The sequence below is a fragment of the Papio anubis genome, chromosome 13 (genome assembly GCF_008728515.1).
Source record: "Papio anubis isolate 15944 chromosome 13, Panubis1.0, whole genome shotgun sequence".
Lineage (NCBI taxonomy): Eukaryota > Metazoa > Chordata > Mammalia > Primates > Cercopithecidae > Papio > Papio anubis.
The window spans coordinates 40124302-40133179 of NC_044988.1; the positions used below are offsets into that span (position 1 = coordinate 40124302).

General features: G+C 32.6%; 1 long non-coding RNA gene across 1 annotated transcript; it reads left to right on the forward strand.

Annotated features, from left to right (window-relative positions):
• The first annotated feature begins 201 nt into the window (after positions 1-201).
• On the forward strand, positions 202-8505 carry LOC103878337. The gene is made up of 4 exons (XR_638498.3): positions 202-233; positions 430-505; positions 5420-5542; positions 8210-8505. It is a non-coding gene; the product is annotated as an uncharacterized LOC103878337 (long non-coding RNA).
• The last annotated feature ends 373 nt before the right edge of the window (positions 8506-8878 follow it).

Sequence of the window (8878 nt, forward strand, 5' to 3'; positions counted from 1 at the left end):
TTCTCCAGCACCCCTCTCTGAAGCAGAGAAAGATTTTTCTCTCTTTCTTTCTTTTTCTTTTTTCTTTTCTTTTCTTTTTCTTTTTCTTTTTTTTGGGGGGGGGAGGGGGGGGACATTCTTGCTCTTGGCACCCAGGCTGGATTTCAGTGGCAAGATCTTGGCTCACTGCAACCTCCACCTCCCAGCTTCATGCAATTCTCCTGCCTCAGCCTCTAGAGTAGCTGAGATTACAGGTGCGTGCCACCACACCCCACTGAATTTTGTATTGGCCAGGCTGGTCTCAAACTCCTGACCTCAAGTGATCCCCCAGCCTCAGTCTCCCAAAGTGCTGAGGGTTACAGGCGTGACACGCCCGGCATGAAATGTTCTCTTTCTTTTGCCCTTTAAACTTCCTCTCTGAACCTCACTCTTTTTGTGTTCTTGTCCTAGTTTTCCGTGGCCGTGAGACAACAAATTTCATGTATTTATCCCAGACAATGATGCCACTTCACTTTGACTACTTTAGGTATAAATTTTAGATTCAGTTTTTGTACTTCTATAACAAGAGTTGGAATTTTAATAGATATTTTATTGAGCCTATAAATCACTTTGGGAAGAATCGATATCTTAATAATATTGAGTCTTTAAGAACATTGAGTCTGTGTTCATTTATTAAGATCCTCTTAAATTCTTTCAGCAATATTTTATAACTATTAGCTAAAGGTTGTGAATATTTATATATACTACTTTGTATAGAATATTTTTGATGCCCTTTAAAAGGTGTTTTTTAAAAAATATTTTTACTATTATCTGTTTTAGCATCAGAATTTTTACATATTTTTGAATAATTTTATGCATGTTCAATTGGCTGGCTCATTTTTTGTATGTGTTTATAGTTTTCTTTCTCTCTGTCTTATTCTTTCTCTCAGTATTTCTTACTTAGCTTTTTTTTTTTTTTTTTTTTTTTTTGGCAACTTATCACCCAGGGTCCCCAGTGTACAACCCTATTTTGTAATGCTGCTTTGGGTTCTTGTCTTCTTTTGATATTACAGTATAGTTAACTGCTGAATGGAGAGACGTGTTCATTCTCTCCAGGCAAGCCTGTTTCTTTCTTGCTATGTCTTATTGCCTCCTGGTACATAGCACTTTCTGTAAACGATAACCAAGCCTATAATTGGATTGGGAATTTTATTTGCTCTCCATTGTAGAGCATGGGCCAGCTCCACTCTGAACTCAAGATTTCAAGCTTTGAACTTTACTCTTGCACCTCGTATGGAGCATCTTTAGTTTCTGTTGCCTCTAGAATGTCAATATCCCAGCCACTATTGCCTCTTCCTCACAAGGAGCCCAGCGTATCTATAAGTAGTAAAATTCAATCATTCTTTGTTTGTTTAGTTGTTGGTCTTCTTTTTCTCTTCTTTGCTCAATGAGATCTTTTTTGTTTTAGCCATATTTAAAATTACCTGTCATTGGTATGTACTTCTAGCTGAACATGTGTATCAAAGCATGAACTTCTGGCATTGCGCTGTCTGTAAGTTCCACTACATAAAATTTCAAAATTTCTATATCAGATAATTATAGACTGTCATTTCTTGAGCTATAGTAAAGAATTTCTGGTTCAAGTAAAGACATTCAAAATCAAATTAGCCTTGCTTCTGACATCTAATGTTACTCTGAATCCCAGACTCTAAGAAATTGTACTCTTGTTATTCTCTGTCTTTTCAGTTGCAACAGTTGTGGCTTAGACAGGCAAGTGGTATTCTTTTAAAAATCACACAGCTCTTGCTTCATAGAGGAAAGACTAAAGGGAATCTTGAGGTTTTCTAGGTGGGTCTGCATGCTATCAAATTAACCCATGTACAGTGACATTCCAGACAGAACCCTGCCTACTGCAGGACAAAAGAAAATAACATCTGGCAATTAATGTCTCATAATTCTTGAGTATAAGGCAAGAAGATCCATATTTTCCTGTGGAAATCTCAATTATGAGAGACAAATAAATATAAAATATTGAATATTAAAAACAATTTGAATCCTATAATTTCTAAGGCCAGATACAAAAAAATGAATATGTGTTTTCTAGTTGTATGCAGAATTTGAAATGTGAAAAAAATTAAAACGAAAAGTTATTTGGTTTATAAAACATTTCTAGAGCAATTGGAATGAATGCTTATCCATGCATTGATTAAATTCACTTTTTGTGGGTCTTTGTAAAGTTGTAGTTGAAGTTTTAAATTCATCTGAGTTTTCTTTCTTGTTCCATTGCTAAAGCTGAGCCTTCTTAGTATGCTGCCTTAAATTATCTCTTAAATTGTAATAGTTCTGTGGAAATTCTATAATTCTGCATATACAGAGAGAAATGTATTCTGAGAATATGAAATTTCAGAAATATGCTTAAAAAGTAAATATAATTTTGAAAGCTCAAATATATTAAATAAAAGTAATTGTCTTTAAAATTGACTCCAGTATATTCTATAGAGCACTTTAGTATTATTTGGGTTTTCTCTCTTCCATGAAAACGAAGCCTCATGTGTTGCAAATAAAATAAATGACTTACCCAAAATAACTTAGTTGCCATGTCTACACAGTGCATAAAGACTGGCAATTTTTGGTGGAATGTAGGTGGTATGCACAGGCAATCCAGAATATGCTAGCCAATACTTTTTTTTTTAATATTGTTTCATTTATTTGAGTAAAAGTGGAAACAGAAGGGCAAAACTTGATAGTAATGATTGGAACTTATTAAGTATTTAGTAATTATATGTACTTTTATAGTATTGCTTAGAATCTTCTTTTAAAAGTGAAAGCACATAACTGTCTGTTCTTCTTGAATTTACTATTGATATTCATTGTCACTCTAAGAAAATTTCAGTAGGAAAATTTAAAAAAAAAACTTTATTTTGTGTTGATTTAGGGAACACTAACACTTTGACAATGCTTTATGTAACTTTTCCATTATCCAAACAGCAGAGTAGGCCTGAGTGGGTGCTTAATAGACATGATTCATTGGATGTGTAAGTATCTGTATTGTCATTTATGTTGCTCCCTCTGATTAAAATTCCTTTCTCATTCTAGCCAGCTTAGAAAATGTCTAATTAACTTTTGACACTCAGATACTATTATTAATCTCTCCCTCAGACAAATCTGACCACAATCTTTCCTTTTTGTGCTCAGTTAATCAGTTAATCATAAGTATCTACTGGTGAAAACATTGTTTGAAGACAAAAAAACATTTCCTTCACTGCTATATCCACAACATGGTTGTTGGTACTGTAGATATTAATAGTAGGGAGATGAGTTATAAAAAAATCCTTTCTCTTTTACTGTATTTTTACGATCAATAGACACAGACATCTTGGTTGTGCATGTTGAGTGGATTACACAGTAATTTTAAAAATGGTGTGCTGTTGCTTGAAGTCAAAACATATTGATTTTGAATGATTTCATATGTAAAATATATCAACATAATCATGAATTAGATAATCATGAATGAAATACAAGATTCATCAAAATCTCATATAGAAAAAAATTTTAACAATGATGGAATCAACTATATTCCCACAGGATGTGCAAGATAATTACACACTTAAAAATCTATGAAATAAAATTTATGCAAGTGTGACCATGGGACTTTAAAAAATATGCAGTTCTTAATTACTTATTATTACTTTATAAGTATGCTATATCTATAAAAAAATGGTAAAAGAAAACATTCTAGTCTATCATGTGAATGCAAATATTTCTCTTTTTCTAAATGTTTGGAGGACCATAGTTTAAGAAATTATGTTAGAAGCCTCAGTAGAATCTTAACTATTTATTAATTATACATTATTCTAGATGTCACAGAACCCTCTGAGTTTCTCTTCCTCATTCTATAAATTTCCAGGGCACTTTTAAGATTAAATGTATGTAGGTACTATTTTGTATAATGTTATATTATTATTTTTATTTTTAAATTCATATCATGGAAAATCATAAATGAATAATTAAGATAAATTTAGTTTAAGCCTATTTTATTGTATTTTATGAGGATGACAGATGTTTTAGAAATGCCACTAAAATTACATGTTTTAGCCAAGTATGTTTCTAATAATGATAGTAATTTTTCACTTACTATGTTTTGCAATTTTTCTTTAGAATGAAAATACTGCTCATTACCTATATTCATCTCTGAAATGCAATTTCTAAAATAATTTTTTGCCATTTTCTTTATTTTTCAAATTGCATGTTACAAAGTATATTTTCATACTCTCTAGTAGATAACAATATAACCATAAAAATATTTGGAAGGAGAAATAGTAAGTGAATTTATATTCTGTATTAATTCAAGATAAACTTGAAGTCAGTTTTTTGTGTGCTTTTTTGAGGGGTTGGCCTTATTTTTAAATGTTGAAATCAGTTTGACAATAATTATGTTCACATACATAATTATAGTTTCGTTACCATATTTATTAAAGGTGAAAAGGGGGCTTTTAACACGTCATTTAAAATGTAGGATTAGAATTTACATAAGTAGTTTTGAAGTGACAATGACTTACTCTTTTTTTATATCATCTCTTTATAATGTCTGACTGGATTATTTTTCAGCTAAGATAAAACCACTTGAGATGGACTTTTTATTACAATCATTGATAGTTTATCCATATGTCATCATACTTTTAGGTCATTTCAAATTTCAGTTGGACCAGTGTTATTTTAAAATTACAGTGGTAGGCTATATTATTCAAGCATTTTATTCACTACATTTTTATAATATTGCATTGATTACTTAGACTGCTTTTGTCAATATACAGAAAACTTAAAATGACTTAAAAATAAGGAACTTGATTAGCTCATACAATTGAAATTCAGATGTATATAAAAGGCCTTATTTGGATTTCATTCAGCCAGTGTGTTCTCATTTCTATAATTTTTTGGATATCTCCCTCCTCTGGGGTACCTCTGTTTTTTTGTTTTGTTTTGTGGTTTTGTGTGTGTGTGTGTGTGTGTGTATGTGTGTATGTGTGTATGTTTCGATGAAGTCTCACTCTGTTGCCCAGGCTGGAGTGTAGTGGCATGGTTTTGGCTCACTGCAACCTCCGCCTCCTGGTTTCAAGTGATTCTCGTGTCTCAGCATCCAGAGTAGCTGGGACTATAGGCATCTGCCACCACGACTGGGTAATTTTTGTATTTTCAGAAGAGTAGAGGTTTCACCATGTTGGCCAGGCTGTTGTCAAACTCCTGACCTCATGTGGTCTGTCCTCCTCAGCCTTCCGAAGTGCTGGGATTACAGGCGTGGATCACCATGCTGGGCCCTGTGGGGTACCTCTTAATCATTCATGTTCATAGAAAAATGGCTGTAGCTTTCCTAAGCCTTTCATTTGTATATCTAGCAAATTAAGACCAATTTCTTCTTCCTAACTTTCTTTTAACACTGAGGACTTTTATCCATAATCTCCAGTGTGCTTCCCCGTGGCTGTCCATGACCCCAGTTGCATCATATGCCCATTCATGAACTAACCTTTAGACTTCAGTCTGGATTTCTGACAAATCATCAACAAAGGAGAAGACTGATCATAATTATGTGAGTTTTAATCATGACCTACTGCGTAAGATTGGAACAAAATATAAGCTGTCTTCAAAATATAAGACTGCTGAACAAAAAAGAGAGGCCTAAGATGTTATTGGAAAACAACAATACTCTCTACAAGTATTAACTGTTTACAAAATACGTTTACATCCATTATCTCACACTAAATGATGGTTCTAAATGCTTCCCCTTTTGCAGTTGCCCTGAGGATACATATGTTAACCCTTCCAACTCTATAATCCTTATCAACATTATATCCCATATGATAGTCTCCTAAATATCTCTGGAGTCCCAGAAAATAGTCGTGTATTTCATCAAATGCCAGGCATCAATATACAACTTGTTTCTGTATTTACTGAAAAGTAGTTAAAGAATAAAAGTTAATCTTTCTATAAAAATTATTTTCATTAGTGGAAAAAAACAGTAATTCATATATTATTATCCATTAAAAAATATGCTGTTTCAGTATCCTAAGGCTACCAAACAACCAGACTGAAGCAGAACTTATTTAATCATTAGAGCCGTGTGAAAATCTGGACAGATTTCTACAGCATTCTTTTGGTTGCTAGATATATTTAAATTGGCACAATAGTGGCAAGATCACCTGTGTAGTTTTCCTGATTTATGGATGTAGATTGATGTTTTTCCATGGAATCTCACTTTGCTATTTAGTCATTAAAATACATGCCTCTCATTTTACTGATTTTTATACTCCGAACAAATACTCTGAATCACCACCAGAAATAAATATCTTCTTTATGTTATAGATTTTGCTTTATTTATTTTCTCAAAATAGTACGTTTAGTAAAAGATGCAAACTCAGCTCTTATAATGTGGCACAAAATAATCCAACTTTGACCTTAGGGAAACCATATATGCACTAATGTCTGATGATTAAAAACAGCAACAAAACTGACAAACAATTTAGCAATTTTAAGCCTCTTACATTTGTTCAAAATGATTTAACTATGTTATTGAAACAAAATCACTTCAACATTTAAGCTGAAAATTCACATTATTTCTGTATAGAAGAGAAGAACCCAGGGATTGGAGAAATGTTATATTAATAATAACTCAGTAAAGAATTATTTTTAAAGAATGGGTATAATGGCCTTCTTCTGTTGCTCACCTAATGAACAACACACAACTGCCCAATCAAAGTCTTACATATTGAAGATTAAAAAAGAGAAACAAAATTTTAAAACTTGGTAATTTAATGGGCACAAGTGTTTTCTTAATAATAGTTTTCACATAAGAAGGTTATAGTGTGTAAGCAAATATCTAACAGTATTTACACTGTTGCTTATTTGAAAAGCAGTGCTACTTTTAAGGAATCAGGTTAACTCTGTTTTTGACTCCTCATGGTGTTGAACTATATGTTGGAGATGAAAATTAGTAGTACGTATGCCAAACCGTATCTTTCTGTTCCCTGTTATTGGAGGGAAGGACAAGAGCTTCGGAGTGGACTAATTCCTTCTGTTTATCTCAGACTATACTAGGAAATGGTTGCAATTTTGACTAATTTGGAAAGATTGCCGAATCTCCAACTGTTCATTCTGACATTTATTAAACATTTTACAGTAGTGGCTGCTTCTGTTAGCTGCCTGCCTTGTAGTCTCATCTATCAGCTCCCATGAAAAATAAATGGCTTGATTTCACACAATGTGTGACTGTCATCTCCCTGCCCAAACATTTTTGTTGTAATCTATGTGATTTCATAGCAGAATTGTTTTTGTTCTTTAAGTGATATGGGTGTCTGCATGCCAGTGATTTCCAGTTTCAGTGTTTCTTATTTCATTGGATGTGGTCACCTATGGTGTTTTCAAACACTTTGACTAGAGATGGGTCAAATACAATCGCAATAATTTAAAGCTATGTGCAGACAATTATATACTTTCCAATAAAAATGAAAGCATAACTATTTTATTGACATAGTTAATGAAAATCCACACTGTAACTTAACTATGGGAAAATCTACATATCTATATGCAAGTTTATATTTTTAAGCAATATACAGACACATTTGGCCCTCTTTCCCTAGTTGGTGGGTACATAAGAAGAGACATGTACTATCCCTAATATAAATGCCTTTAAGGTTTTCCTATATATAAGAGGATTTATTTTTTATATTATATACATAAATATTTAATTTTGATGTTTATTGTTTTCCCAATCAATTTTTATTCCATTTCTTTATATTAGTCATCTCATAGGTTTTTTTATTACCAGTGTGTCTAGGTTTCAGTAATACACATCTTTGCTTATTATCTTTGTGCTTATTTGTAAAACAATGAGTCAACTTTGTTTTCGAATTTTGTTTTTTATTTTTATTGGTCCATTATACTTTTTTTTAAAGTTTCATTAAATGTCCAAGGTTTAGAAAAGTTAAACAGTGTTGTAAATCCCTGAACTTATGCATTTTGAGTGTGAAGGCTCTGTGTTCCTGACCTACTTTGCCACGCAGAGACCTGTAGCCAGGGGGTGCTAGGCATCTGTGCCTCAACCATTCACAGGTGCTGCTAAATATGTTTTTGACTTTCAATACATAAAACACTGTTAAATTATGGAAAGATATGGGGATGATGGAATTTTCATTCCCATCAAATTTTTCATTCACATTTCCCATCAATATTTCAAACAATATTTTTACTTCTTTTATAGTTTCACCAGAGAGAGCAAGAATCCTGATAAATAGCAGCTCCCACTAATGTAGATTGGCTACTGAGTACATCATGTCTCGAAGAAGGTGTAAACACAACTCTTGCGGGAGGGAGAACAACTTCCAGTCTAGTTAAGCTAATGTCCATTAAAGACATATGGTATTTTGCAATAAGAGATAGTCTTTATGATGATTGTCCTAATGTCTACTTTAAGAAACAAGTGAGACCCATCAAATGAGAAATTGAATGGATAAGATTATGAGATTTTGAATCAATAAACAGACTGCATGTTTAAAAGAAAAAAAGTCTTTTAGACTCATTATCTAATTATTATCTAATGTGTTTTGTAACACAAAATTTATTGCTATAACCAATTGCATTGATATACTCAGGCAGGTAAAATGAACTGAAACCACAAGGAAAGGGGATACTTACATCCACATTATGTTGTATGTTTATGTAAGTGTAGATCCTGGATAGTAGACTGAAATGCCTTAAAGTAAGTCACTAATATCCTACCTCCCAAAAGCTCATGTTATTTTTGATAGTATCTTCAGATTATGAAATAAATCTAAGAAGACTGATTTTGTTTGACCTACCAGCATCTGATGAGTTTGCCACTGCTGTTTTAAATTAGAATTAAAGACATAAACATGGTAAGATGTGATGG